The sequence below is a fragment of the Balaenoptera musculus genome, chromosome X (assembly GCF_009873245.2).
Source record: "Balaenoptera musculus isolate JJ_BM4_2016_0621 chromosome X, mBalMus1.pri.v3, whole genome shotgun sequence".
Classification (NCBI taxonomy): domain Eukaryota; kingdom Metazoa; phylum Chordata; class Mammalia; order Artiodactyla; family Balaenopteridae; genus Balaenoptera; species Balaenoptera musculus.
The window spans coordinates 35,604,741-35,620,129 of record NC_045806.1 but is presented as its reverse complement, the minus strand read 5'-3'; the positions used below and the strand labels follow the sequence as shown (position 1 = coordinate 35,620,129).

The 15,389-nt window shown below is 35.9% G+C and overlaps 1 non-coding gene across 1 annotated transcript; it reads left to right on the top strand.

The window, feature by feature from the left end:
• Positions 1–14,844: 14,844 nt before the first annotated feature.
• On the top strand, positions 14,845–14,917 carry TRNAK-CUU. Its single transcript has one exon. It is a non-coding gene; the product is annotated as a tRNA-Lys (tRNA).
• Positions 14,918–15,389: the final 472 nt, after the last annotated feature.

The following is a 15,389-nucleotide window of genomic DNA, read 5'->3' as shown; positions in this document are numbered from 1 at the left end:
CTTTGTATATAGTGTGAGAAAATGTTCTAATTTTATTCTTTTACATGTAGCTGTCCGGTTTTCCCAGCGCCACTTATTGAAGAGACTGTCTTTTCTCCATTGTATAGTCTTGCCTCCTTTGTCATAGATTAATTGACCATAAGTGTGTGGGTTTATTTCTGGGCTATCTATTCTGTTCCATTGATCTGTGTGTCTGTTTTTGTGCCAGTACCATGCTGTTTTGATTAGTATAGCTTTGTAGTATAGTCTGAAGTCAGGGATGGTGATAACTCCAGCTTTGTTCTTTGTTCTCACGATTGCTTTGGCTATTTGGGGACTTTTGCAGTTCCATATAAATTTTAGATTTATTTCCCCTCTTTCATTTCTTAGATTGTTTATTTGGGTCCTCTTTCTTTTTTTCTTAATGAGTCTGGATAAAGGCTTATCAATTTTGTTTATCTTTTCAAATAACCTGCTCTTGGTTGCATTGATCTCTTTTTTTTTTTTTTTTGGTCTCTATTTTATTTATTTCCTCTCTGATCTTTATTATTTCCTTCCTTCTGCTGAATTTAGGTATTGCTTGTTCTTATTTTTCTAATTCTTTTAGGCGATAGGTTAGGTTGTTTATTTGAGGTTTTTCTTGTTTCTCAAGGAAGGCCTATATCGCTGTGAACTTCCCTCTGAGAACTGCTTTTGCTGCATCCCATAGATTTTGTAAAGTTGTGTTTTCATCTTTGTTTGTCTTGAGGTATTTTCTGACTTCTTTGATTTCATCATTGACCCATTGGTTTTTTATTAGCATGTTGTTTAGTCTTCATGTGTTCGTTCTTTTCCCATTTTTCTTTCTGTAGTTGATTTCTGGTTTCATACCATTGTGATCAGAAAAGATGCTTGAAATAATTTCTGGTCTCTTAAATTTGTTGAGGCTTGTTTTGTGACCTAGTATGTGGTCTATCCTAGAGAATGTTCCATGTGTGCTTAAAAAGAGTGTGTATTATGTGTTTTCTTTTCTTTTCTTTTTTCCCCCGGATGTAGTGTCCTGTAGATATCAATTAAGTCCAACTGGTCTATTTTGTCATTTAGGACCTCTGTTGTCTTATTGATTTTCTGTCTGGATGATCTGTTCATTGATGTCACTGGGGTGTTAAAAATCTCCTGCTATTATTGTGTTATTGTCAATTTCTCCCTTTATGTCAGTCAGTGTTTGCTGTATATATTTAGGTGCTCCTATATTGGATGCATATATGTTAACAAGTATAATATCCTCTTCTTGTATTGATCAGTTTATCATGATATAATACATTTCATCTTTTATTATAGACTTTGTTTTAAAATCTGCTTTGTCCAATGTGAGTATTGCTACCCCAGCTTCCTTATCATTTCCATTTGCATGAAATGTCTTTTTCCATGCCCTTACTTTCAGTCTGTGTGTGTCCTTAGCTCTGAAATAAGTCTCTTGTAAGCAGAATATAGATGAATCTTGTTTTTTCATCCAATCAGCCACCCTATGTCTTTTTAAAATTTTTATTTTATTGAAGTATAGTTGATTTACAATGTTGTATTAATTTCTACTGTACAGCAAAGTGATGCAGTTATACATCTATATATATATATATATATATATATATACACACATTCTTTTTCATATTTTTTTCTATTATGGTTTATCACAGGATACTGAATATAGTTCCCTGTGCTATACAGTAGGACCTTGTTGTTTATCCATTTTATATATCATAGTTTGCATCTACTAATCCCAAACTCCCAACCCATCCCTCCCCTACCTGTCCTCCCCCTTGGCAACCACAAGTCTGTTCTCTATGTCTGTGAGTCTCTTTCTGTTTTGTAGATAACTTCATTTGTGTCATATTTTAGATTCCACATATAGGTGTTATCATATGGCATTTCCTATGTCTTTTGATTGAAGAATTTAGTCCATTGACTTTTAAAGTGATTATTGATATGTATGTACTTATTGCCATTTTGTTACTTGTTTTCTGGTTATTTTTATAGTTGTTCTATGCTCTTTTCTTCTCCTTTAATTTCTTCCCTTGCAGTTTGGTGATTTTTTTTAGTGGTATGCTTGTGTTCTTTTCTCTCTCATTTTTGTGTATCTATTGAAGGTTTTTGACTTGTGGTTAACATGGGTTTCATTTTTGTTGACCTATAACTTTATCTCCTTGTTTTAAATAGTCATTTAAGTTCAAACACATTCTAAAAGATCTATATTTTTTACTCCCCTCACCCACGTTTTGTGTTTTTGATGTCATATTTTACATCTTCATGCTTATCCTTTTACTGTTTATTGTAATTATTGTAATATTTTTCAATCTTCATACTAATGTATTTAAAAGAGGTTGATCCACAACCTTTACTGTATATTTGCCTTTATTAGTGGGATATTTCCTTTCCTATACATTCTTACTTCTTGCTGTAGCCTTTTCTTTTCTAATTACAGAAAACCTTTTAACACTTCTTTTGAGTCAGTTTAATATTGATGAACTCTTTTAGTTTTTGCTTGTCTGAAGAGTTCTTTATTTCTCCTTCAATTTTGAATGATAACCTTGCTGGGTGGAGTATCCTCGGTTGTAGGTCTTTCCCTTTCAGCACTTTAAATATATCATGGCACTCTGTTTTGTCCTGCAAAGTTTCTACAGAAAAGTCTGCTGATAGCCTTATGGGAGTTCCCTTGTATGTGACTCTTTTTCTCTTGGTGCCTTTAGAATTCTGTCTTTATCTTTAACTTTTGCCATTTTAATTATGATATGTCTTGCTGTGGGGCTCTTTGGGTTCATCTTGTTTGGGATTCTCTGTGCTTTTTGTACCTGGATATCTGTTTCCTTCTTCAGGTTCAGGAAGTTTTCAGCCATAATTTCATCAACTACATTTTCAACCCCTTTCTCTCTTCTCCTCTGGGACCGCTATAATGTGAATGTTAGAACACTTGATGTTGTTTCAGACATCCTTTAATCTGTTCTCATTTTTTTAAATTTGTTTTTCTTTTTGCTGTTCTGATTGAGTGATTTCCATTATTCTATCTTCCAGATCACTTATGCATTCTTCTGTATCACTTAGTCTGCTGTTAATACCTCTAGTGTGTTTTTCATTTCAGTTATTGTATTCTTCAGCTCTAACTGGTTCTTTTGGTATATTTTCTAGTTCCTTGTTAAAATTCTCACTGTGTTCATCTATTCTTTTCCCAAGTTCAGTTAGCATTCATATTATTAATGCTTTGAACTCTTTATCCAGTAAATTATTTATCTGTTTCATTAGTTACTTTTTCAGGGTTTTTTTTAAATTTTGTTTTTTCATTTGAAACAAATTCTTCTGTCTTCTCATTTTTTTTAACTTTCTCTGTATCTATGAAATTAGGTGAAACAGTTACGTATACTGGTCTTGAAGGGGTGTCCTTGTGTGGGAGCATCCCTTTGCAGTCTGCGTGTGCCCGGTTGCTTTGGTGGGAGAGCTGGATCTGACATGAGCATGGGTCACACCTTCCCCCAGGGTGTGCTGGCAGCTATCACCTTGGTGGGAGGTGGGGTAGAGATGGAAGCGCACTAGCCAGGAACAGGTGTGAGCTGGGGCTTCTTCTATGCTCAGTGTCCATCCCACCCTATTGGGGGTGGGGTCAGGTTCCAAGGTGCTGGAGAAGAAGCCCTGAGGGTCGGGTCCAAACTGGTTTCTTTCCCTCCATGTGTGCAGTCTCCCCTCTGCCAGCAATAGCACTTTTGCCTCAGAGGGGAGAAGCACTGAAACAAGAGGGGCTGGAGTGGGCACCAGGTGTGGGCCGGGGTGCATGCTGGGATGGTCCTGGCATGCCAGTCATAGTTTGAGACAACTCCTAATCCACCACCTCTGCAAGTGCCAGTGTTACCCAAAAACTGGGTTCACCTCTTGGTGGGTGTCAAGCCAAAAGGCCAACCAAGCCAAAGATCAGGAGGATGAAGGACTTGTTATTACTTGTAGCAAGTAAGGAGAGCACCAGGGATCTTTCCCAAAGCAGCATCTCCCCAAACAGCAAAATTGGGGAAGTTTTAAGCTAAGCATACATGCATATTCATGAAAGGGCTTGGGTGGTCGACAGAGTTCAAGCTTTAATTGATTGAAGTCACAAGGGTCAGAAAAGGTCAACATCATTATCCATTAGGTTCCAGTTGATCTGGTGCTTGAGTGCGTCAGGCTAATATTTGCCACTGAAACAGAACTGGGAGTCTTTACAACTGATATATTATCTTTGCTATTGTTAATTCTCTTAGCCTGATAATAGGCAATGTTTCTGCATTCTTTTTTCCCCTTAAAAATTAAGCCTTAAACAACCAGGCAAACTTTCTACATAGATTAGGATGAAGTGGGGTTGCCCTTAGGATCCTGAAATATAAGAATGGGATTTGCAGTTGTTATTTATTCTTCCTGGGTACAAACATGTAGGTACCTCCATAGAAAGATACAGTAATGTTTGGCAGATCTTGCTTTAAAACACTGATCACAAATATTTTAAAAATCTCTTTTTCATAGGAAGGAAAAGCAATTCCTTGGGAGGTACCAGAAAGTCAAGCTTCCATGGGGGTTTTCAAAACACCCCCCCCCCAGAATACTTACTTTTGTACATCTAAAACTTGATACAAAATATAGAATAAGGTTTTCACTTTTGTCCTGCATTAAATAAGTCACATGTTGGCAGCTGCACTAAATTATAACTAATATGTAATGAATATATATGAGTGGGGAGAAACATGTTAACATCAGAGAATTATCCATAACCTAACCCACTTCCCTGTCCAATAAGAAGCTAGGTTCCAGGCTTGAGTAATTGGTGAAGGGGACAAGTTAGAAGTACTTGAATAAGCTTAATTGATTTATACCAAAAAGGGCAGAGGGTACTAGCAGAAGAGATATGAGTAGAGTTGGAAGGTGTTAAAAGAGGCAGAAAAAGACAAAAGCAACCTCTAAATGAGTTTGAGAGAGGTTGGAGGATTTTGAAGGGAGACCCTTTGGGGTCTCTGTCATGTATGTGTGATGCTGAGGTTGGGGGATGGAAAGAGAAGGAGAAATGAGGAAAAATATTTTTTAAAGTTTTCCCATGTAGAATAAAGAAAGAGCCCCCAAATAAATCCATGCACCTATGGTCCCCTGATCTTCAACAAGGGTGCCAAGAACACACAATGGTAAAAGGATTATCTCTTAATAAATGGTTCTGTGAAAACTGGATATCCACATGCAGAAGAAAGAAATTGGACACTTATCTCACACCATATACAAAAATTGACTCAAAATGGATTAAGCTTAAATGTAAGACCTGAAACCATAAGACTACTAGGAGAAAGCATAGTGAAAAAGCTTCTACACATTGGTCTGGGCTATGAGTTTTTGGTTATGACACTGGAAACACAGGCAACAAAAGCAAAAATAGGCAAGTGGGATTATATCAGACTAAAAAGCTTCTTCACAGCAAAGGAAACAATGAACAGAGTGAAAAGGCAACCTATAGATTGGGAGAAAATATTTGCAAACCATATCTTTGGTAAGAAGTTAATATTCAAAATATATAAGGAACTCATACAACTCAATAACAAAACAAAAACAACACCCCAATTTAAAAATGGGCAAAGGACATGAACAGACATTTCTCAAAAGAAGACAGGCAAATGGTCAACAGTACACTAAAAGGTGCTCAGCATCACTAATCACCAGGGAAATGCAAATCAGAATGATAGTAAGGTATCACCTCACACCTATTAGGATGGCAATTATCAAAAAACCCCCAAAGATAGGAAGTGTTGCCAATAATGTGAAGAAGAGGGAACCCTTGTGCACTGTTGGTGGAAATGTAAATTAGTATAGCCACTATGGAAAACAGTATGGAGTTTTCTCAAAAAATTAAATAAAGAACTATTTTACGGTTCAGCAAGCCCACTTTTGGGTATAAACGGAAAGGAATTGAAATCAGTTATCTTGAAGCGATATCTGTACCCCCCATGTTCATTGCAGCATTATTCACAATAGCCAAGACATGAAAACAACCTATGTCAATCAATGGATGAATGGATAAAGAAGATGTGTGTGTGTGTGTGTGTGTATGTGTATAAAATATGGAATATTATTCACTTTTTAAAAAGAAGGAAATCCTGCCATTTGTATCAACATGGATGAACCTGGAGGACATTATGCTGAGTGAAATATTCCAGACACAGAAAGACAAATATTGCATGATCTCACTTATATGAGGAATCTAAAATAGTTGAATTCATAGAAGCAGGAAGTAGAATGGTGATTGCCAGGGGCTGTATGGAGAGGGCCATGGGGAGATGTTGGTCAAGGGGTACAAAGTTTCAGGATGAATAAGTTCTGATGATCTAATGTACAGCAATGTGAATTATAGACAACAATACCACATTGTATACTTGAAATTTGCTAAGAGGGTAGATCTTAAGTTTTCTCAACACACACAGACACACACAAAGAAGAAAGGTAATTATGGGAGGTGATAGATATGTTCATTAACTTGATCGTGGTTATTATTTTATAATGTATATGTATGTCAAAACATCAAATCAGACACCTAAATATATAAAATTTTTTGTCAGTTATACCTCAATAAAGATGGGGAGAAAGTTTTCTTGTGTAATAGGAATAGAACCCCTCTTGGAATTTTAAAAATTATTTTATTAAAAAATTAAATTGCTTTTGAAATTGTTTCTTGAATGTTGAACTGACATTTCTTTGAAAAGAGCACTATGTTAAGACTGGAACATGGTATAGCTCAGCTTTATGTGTGTTATATATACAACCACTATTTATTTTAAAATAATTTATGAAAGCTCCTACTTTGCTCAGTTCTAGGGGGAGTGGGAAGTATTGCATAGTTGTTAATAGCTTGTGTCACACAGAAACCCTGAGAATTAAAGAAATCCCCTTATAAACCTATGCTTTATGCCAAGACTCATTCAGATGATAAATTCAACTACCAGAAATCCAGTGATTTTCTCTAATTGAAGCACTCTGTGGTTCCTTTTTCTTTCTTCATTCATCTTTTCTCCCCCCTCCTCAAATAAAATCTGAACATAGTTGTAAGTACAAATGAGGTTGAGAACTTAGGCAGAAAATTTTATTATAAATATAAATTTGGAGCTTAAAATCTACATTAAATGATGCAAATCACTTTCTAGATTATATGTGGAAAATACATATTACCGTGTTGATGAGGGCATGTTCAGTATAGCTTTTTGGGATTTCTCTGAGCTTCAATTTTGACGTTACTAGGTGTCATGTACTTCGATTATCTTACACAAATAAAAATCATTACTGGAATTATTACCTACCTTCTAAAATATTCTTACTTTTTTTACATTCTTGTCTCATTCATCCTTACAGAGTCCATCTGAAATTATCATTTTCAATGATATTTCTTTTTTCTTTTTTTATAACCATTTTTAAATTGAAGTATAGTTAATTCACAATTTTATGTTAGTTTCAGGTATACAGCAAAATGATTCAGTCATATATATATATATTCTTTTTCAGATTCTTTCTATTATAGGTTATTATAAGATATTGAGTATAGTTCCCTGTGCTATACAGTAGGTACTTGTTGTTTACCTCTTTTATATATAGTAGTGTGTATATGTTAATCCCAAACTCCTAATTTATCTCTCCCCCCACCCCCTGCTATCCCCTTTGGTAATCATAAGTTTTTTTTCTCTGTCTGTGAGTCTATTTCTGTTTTGTAAATAAGTTCATTTGTATCATTTTTTTAAGATTCCACATATAAGTCATATCATATGATATTTGTCATTCTCTGTCTGACTTACTTCACTTAGTATGATAATCTCTAGGTCCATCCATGTTGCTGCAAATGGCATTATTTCATCCTCTTTTATGGCCGAGTAATATTCCATTGTGTATATGTACCACATCTTTTTTATCCATTCATCTGTCAATGGGCACTTAGGTTGCTTCCATGTCTTGGCTACTGTGAATAGTGCTGCTAGGAACATTGGGGTACATGTATCTTTTCAAATTAGAGTTTTCTCCAGATATATGCCCAAGAGTGGGATTGCATGATCATATGGTAACTCTATTTTTAGTTTTTTAAGGAACCTCCAGACTATTTTCCTTAGTGGTCGCACCAATTTACATTCCCAAGAACAGTGCAGGAGGGTGTCCTTTTCTCCATACCCTCTCTAGCATTTATTGTATGTAGACTTTTTAACAATGTCCATTCTGATTGGTATGAGGGCAATGGTATTTCTTTTCTGTTTAAAATATCTGTGGCTAATACTTCAATAGTAATAAGCACACCTAGGTTCCCAGATCTTCTTTTGTAGAAATTATATCCCATTAAAAAGAACCAGGGCTCTTTGGAGAAGTGGATGACTCTAGGCTGGAATAGGTGAGTTATAAGAGTGACTTGGAATATCTTGTGCCAGGAAATATGGAAGCAGTACTCAAAAACTGTTGAGGTCATATAAAAGGAAGACAGAAGCTAGCTTGAAAGGGCTCCCACTTGCTAAACATGAGACAATTTGTGTATCAAAATGAATAACGACTAAAATTGATGATAATACATTGAATTAAAAAAGAATTCATGCCAACACTACTCATTAAAAATATTAAGGATGAGGGGGGGCGGGTGAAGGGAAAGTTGTTCAGAGAAGAATGCCAGCTGATACATGTAGGATTGTTAGAATTAGAAAACTAACATTTTGCAATCACTACTGTAGTAATTGATTCAGGCAAGAATCATCAGTAGATGTTAAATCATTGAGTGAAACATTGTTAGGGAAGGATATAGTCACACAGTCTCAAAGTACCACTAGTTGCAATTATTAATTACAAAGAGAAAAAACAGATACTTTTGTAAATGGTCTGGTGGATACCACTTGAACCAAATGAGCAAAGGTAATGTCACCAAAATGGGAAAAATTGACATCAGGCATTCTGTGATGTGATGCGTTGAGGACACACATCATGCATGCCGTATTCCTGTTTAAAAAAAAAAAAGATTCTCACAGAATACTAAGGTCATGTGAAACCTCTAAACACATCCATCTCACTTCCTTCTGAGAGAATTATTCATAAATCTGGATAATTAGGTTCACTCCTAATGCATTCGTAGATGAGTGATTGTAATATTTTACTACCACCAGGAAAAGTATTAACAATGATACTATGGCACACTATTGACTGTAAGATGTATTTCTTAATAAACCATGGGTTTTTGTTTAAAAAAAGATTCTAATCATAAGGAAATGATCAGAACAAACCAAATTCAGGAACATTATGCAAAAGAGCTGACCTGGACTCTTCAAAAATGTCAATGTCATGAAAGATAAAAAAGTTCAGGAAATATCTTTAAAAGAAGGTAAAGAGACATGGCAACTAAATACAATGTGTGATCTTTAATGGGATCGTGGATATTAAAAATGCAGTATAGGGCTTCCCTGGTGGTGCAGTGGTTGAGAGTCCGCCTGCCAATGCAGGGGACACGGGTTCGAGCCCTGGTCTGGGAAGATCCCACATGCTGCGGAGCAATTGGGCCCGTGAGCCACAACTACTGAGCCTGTACGTCTGGAGCCTGTGCTCCGCAACAAGAGGCCGCGATAGTGAGAGACCCGCGCACTGCGATGAAGAGTGGCCCCCGCTCGCCGCAACTACGGAGAGCCCTCGCACAGAGACGAAGACCCAGCGCAGCCAAGAATAAATAAATAAATAAATAAAATTTAAAAATACAGTATAAAGGACATTATTGTTACTGGGACAATTGAAGAAATAGGAATGCAGAATACATATTAGATAACAGGCATATCAATGTTAGATTTCCTGAGTGTGATAGCTTTCCTAAGTGTGATAATTGTATTATAGTTATATAGAAGAATCTAATATTTCTTAAGAAAAATATGCTTGAAGTATGTATGAGTGAAATGTCAAGATGTCTGAAACTTATGTTTAAATCTCTCGGATCATTCACAAAAAAAGAGAGAGTGTGCGTGTGTGTGTGTGTGTGTGAACATTTACACAAAAACACACTTAAATAGAAAACAAGTATGGCAAAATGTTAACAACCGGTGAATATAAGTGGAGGGTATGTGGGTATTCACTGTACTATCTTTACAACTTTTCTGTAAGATTAAAAATTTTCAAAATAAAAAAAGCTGGAGAAAGAAAATATCATGTAAAAAATAAAATTAAAAAAATATGCTGAGCCAAGGATAAAATGCAAGAGACAAAATTGTGATGGGAAAGTTACAAGTATAGTGAGGACAAAAAGTCTGAATCTATGACTTCTTATGGTTCTATTCCTACGAGTCCACCCTACTGCCTCTGAATATTCTATCATATGCCACATAGTCTTCAAATTAGGAACCAAACACACTCCCATGATGTTAGGATCATAAACTCTTGACCTTGTGTCACAAGAAAACGTCGTATGAGAAGTTCATTCTATGGCTTAAACTGCTTCCTGTCCTCTTTCCTAGAGACATGGTCTCCAGGACCTTCTTGTTTGAAGGGCTAACAGATTTTCTTTTCTTTGGCTGTAGGTTTGTCATAGGGATAACATAGTCCCCACAGTCTGGAAGGAGAGCCAGGTGCCAGCAATTCCAGGCAATTTAAAATGCATTTTTGAAAGTCAGAGAAAATTTATCTAGTTTGCAAGGCTTCCTTCCTCTAATGTTTATGTGAACCTTTTCTGGGCATATTCTGAATCTGACTCTTCTCTCTTCCCTCATGGTTTTCCCCTGTCCTGGTGACCTGGAAGATCACCACTGTTGATTCTTTATGTGTGTCACCCATGAGCATGTGTGTGTACTCCCTCTTCCTTCCTTTGCTTATTACTTATTAATCCATGATAATTACTTATTTATGTAGGTCACTCTATTTTAAATGATAATTTCACAAATGTTTAAGCAGATGAGCATTTGTGCTCCAAAGGGCAGGAGAGATGAACAAGAGACATAAAATGTACCACAGAGAGCTGGATTAGGAAATAAACATAGACTCGGAATCTCTTCTTCTACCTCTATTGTCATCTGCCTTTTATCATTTTAGGAATTGTCCTGATCTCCTGTTTTTAAAGGCCCTTTACTATTTTAAATATCCTCGTGATTGTTTTGGATTCCACTACCTTGAAAGTGAAGCAAGGTTTGTTTGCTGTTTTCAAGAAGGATCCACGATGGCTATAGAACACGGCTAACCTGACCAAACTGGAGACTGGAGTCTGAGAGTTATGGATCCAGACTAAACCAGGCCCCTGATTGGTCAATAAATTTTTCCTGAGCACCTACTATTAGTCAGGCACAATGTTTGGAAGTGGAGGGAAAGACTGGCTGAGACACAACCCTAACTTAGTGGTCCACAGTATTCCACATCAGGCTCACACTGGTCTCATCTGAAGAAGAGTATGGGGGAGAAGATGGTGCTTACCACGTGGATATGAGTGCATCATTAAGGAATTGTGTTCATCTGCTAGTAACAGACTCTCAATAAAGAATGGCTGAAATAAATTGGGAGTTTATTTTTCTCTTTTGCAGGTAGAGGTAGGCAATGTAGTGGTGGCCTGACAAGCCCATGAAGTCATCCAAGTCCCAGGTTTTGCCTATCTTGTTGCTTTGCCCTTCTTAGCATACAACTTCCACCCGAAAGTTTGCCTCATGGTTGCAAGATGGCCACTGCAATTCTAGCCATTGTGTCTGCATTCCAGGCTGGAAGAGAGAGGAAAGAGAAAAGGGGCAAAAGACCACTTTCCAGGTGAATCAACTTCCTTTTAAAAGAGATTTCCCAGAATCCCCACCCAAAACTTCTGCTTACATCTTATTAGCCAGAACTTAGTCACTTCCCAGTTGTGTCTGTAAGGAAAAATCTCAACCAAAAAAAAAAAAAAAAAATCAGAGTTCTGTGAGTAATTACTCATTTGAAAGTACAAGCCCAGATACTTATTATGTTGGCTTGTCTTTTCAACTGGGCTCTAGTACTTTTAAAGTTAACTTTGCTGGTTCCTTTTCATCACACAATTATCTAAATTTTTTTCGCATAAGAGTACAAGTTAAGAAATTCACTTTAAATATAAAAACGTAAGTAGATTAAATGTAAAATAATGGAAAAAGAGATATCATGCTAACACGAATCAAAAGAAAGCTTGAGCAGCTAGATTAATATCAGACAAAGTAGATTTCAGAGCAGAGAATACTATCAGGGAAAAAGAAGATCATTTCATACTGATAAAGGGGTCAATTCATTAGGAGGACATAATCCAAAACATTCATATACCTTATAACAGAGTTTCAAAATATATGAGGCAAAGTCTGAGAGAACTGAACAGAAAAGTAGACAAATCCACAATTATAGTTTACTTCAATACCGCCTCTAAATAATTGATAGAGCAAGCAGAAAGAAAAGCTGTAAAGTTATAGAAGACTTGAACGAACAACACAATCAACCAATTTGACCTAAGTGACATTTATAAAACATCCCATCTAACAACAGCAGAACACATATTCTTCTCAACTGTGTATGGAACATTTACCAAGATAGACCACACTGGGAGCTATAAAATCAGTCTCAGTAAATTTAAAAGGACCTAAGTCATATAGAATACGTTCTCTAAGCACAATGGAATTTAAACTAAAAATCAACAACAAAAATATCTGAAAAATCCATAAACACTTGAAAGCTAAATAACACACACCTAAATAACCCATGGGTCAAAGAAGAAATCAGAAGGAAAATTAGGAAGTATTTTGAATTGAATGAAAATGAAAACATAACATATCACAATTGTGGGATGCCACTAAAACAGTACCTAGGGCACATTTTATAGCACTAAATACTTATGTTGGAAAATAAGAAAGGTCTCAAATCAGTTACATTAACTTCTACCTTAAGAAACTAGAAAAAGAAGAGCAAATTAAACCCAAACTAAGCAGAAGAAGGGAAATAATAAATATCGGAGCAGAAATCAGTGAAATAGACAACAGAAAAATGACAGAGAAAACAAATGAAACCCAAAGCTGCTACTTTGAGAGCAATAAAATTGATTTTCTTGAGTTCACTGAAGAAAAAACAGAAAACTGAAAAAGTACTATATTAAATAAATTGAATTTTCAGTTAAAAACCTTCCTACAAAGAAAATACCAGGCCTAGCTGTCATCACTGGTGAGTTCTATGAAACATTTAAGGAAGAATTAATACGAATTCTTTGCAACTCTTACAAAAAAACTGAAGAGAAAGAAATACTTCCCAATTCATTCTATAAGTCTGGCACTACCTTGATACCAAAACCTAATAAGGACATTACAAGAAGGGAAAATTAAAGATCATATCCCTCACGAACATAGATGCAAAAATTCTAAACAAAATTTTAGCAAATTGAATCCAACAATATATTAAAGTATAATGTGTCATGACCAAGTGGGGTTTGTCCCAGGAATGGAAGTTTGGATCAATATACAAAAATCAATTATATGTTTATGTACCATTAACAGTCAGAAATTAAAAATTTAAAATACCATTTAGAGTAGCATCAAAAAGTATTAAAAACTTAGCAGTAAATCTAACAAAATTGTGGAAAATCTGTATACTAAAAACTACAAAGCACTGCTGAAATTAAGTAAGACCTAAATAAATGGAGAGATATATTATATTCATGTGTCATAAGGCTTATTATGTCAATTCTCCCCAAATTAATCTGTAGATTAACTACAATCCCAGTCAAAATTTCAGCAGGCTTTTTGGTAGAAGCTGACAAGATGGTCCTAAATTTCATAGAAATGCAAGGGACCTAGAATAGCCAAAATAACTTTGAAAAAGAGGAACAAAATTAAAAGATAAAACTAATTGATTTCAAAGTCTTATTATAAAGCTACAGTAATCAAGACACTGTGGGACTGACGTCATGATAGGTGGGTGATTAGATCAATGGAATGGAGTAGAGTCCAGAAATAAACATACACATATATGGACAACTGATTTTTGACAAAGGTACAAAAACAATTCAGTGGAGAAGGGATAGCCTTTTCAACAAATTGTGCTGGAACAACTGGCTATCCACATGCAAAATAAAAATGTATTTGAATCCATACCTCACAACAAAAATGGATTCAAAAGAGATCAATGACCTAAATGTAAAAATTCTATAACGTCTAGAAGAAAACAGAAAACTGTGGTCTTGAGTTAAGCAAAAATTTCCTTGAAATAGCACCAAAAGCTCAATCCATGAAAAAAAAAACTGATAAATTGGATTTCATCAAAATGTAAAATTTTTCCTCTTTAAAAGATACTGTTAAGGGAATGAAAAGATAAGCAACATACTGGGAGAAAATATTTGTAAATCATATATGTGATAAAGGGTTTGTATTGAGAATATGTAAAGAACCCTCAAAGCTCAATAATAAGAAAACAAACAACCCGGGCTTCCCTGGTGGTGCAGTGGTTGAGAATCTGCCTGCTAATGCAGGGGACACAGGTTCGAGCCCTGGTCTGGGAAGATCCCACATGCCGTGGAGCAACTGGGCCCGTGAGCCACAACTACTGAGCCTGCACGTCTGGAGCCTGTGCTCCGCAACAAGAGAGGCCGCGATAGTGAGAGGCCCGCGCACCGTGATGAAGAGTGGCCCCCGCTTGCCACAACTACAGAAAGCCCTCGCACAGAAACGAAGACCCAACACAGCCAAAAATAAATAAAACAAAAAACAAATGTGGGGTTTAAAAAAAAAAAAAAGAAAACAAACAACCCAAAAAATAAAAGTGAGCAAAATATTTGTATAGATGCTTCACCAAAGAAGATATATGGATGGCAAATAAGCACATGAAAAAATGTTCAAAATCACTAGTTATTTGGGAGATGGAAATTAAAACCACAATGAAGGGAATTCCCTGGTGGTCCAGTGGTTAGGGCTCTGTGCTCTTACTGCCGAGGACCCAGGTTTGATCCCTGGTCGGGGAACTAAGCTCCCTCAAGCCATACTGCATGGCATAAATAAATAAATGAATGAATGAATGAATAAATAAATAACATTTGATTAACAGATTTGATCTATTGGTCATATATGCAATCCCAAACCAATAATAAGATAATAAATACTTCTTACCAGACCAAAAAAGAAAAACAACCACAATGAAATACTATCTCACACCTTTTAAAATGGCTAAAATGAAGACCGTGCCAAGAGTTGATATGGGTGTGAAAGAACTGTAATTTGTATACACTGCTGACTGGACTATAAAATGTACAAATGTACAACCACTTTGGAAGACAACTGGAAGTTGCTCAAGAGGTTGTATATACAACTACCATGTGATCCAGCTATTCCACTTCTAGGTATTTATCTAGGAGAAACGAAAGCATATGTCAATACAAGGACTTGTCCATGAATTTCCATAACAGCTTTATTTAATAGCCAAGAACTTGAAACAAT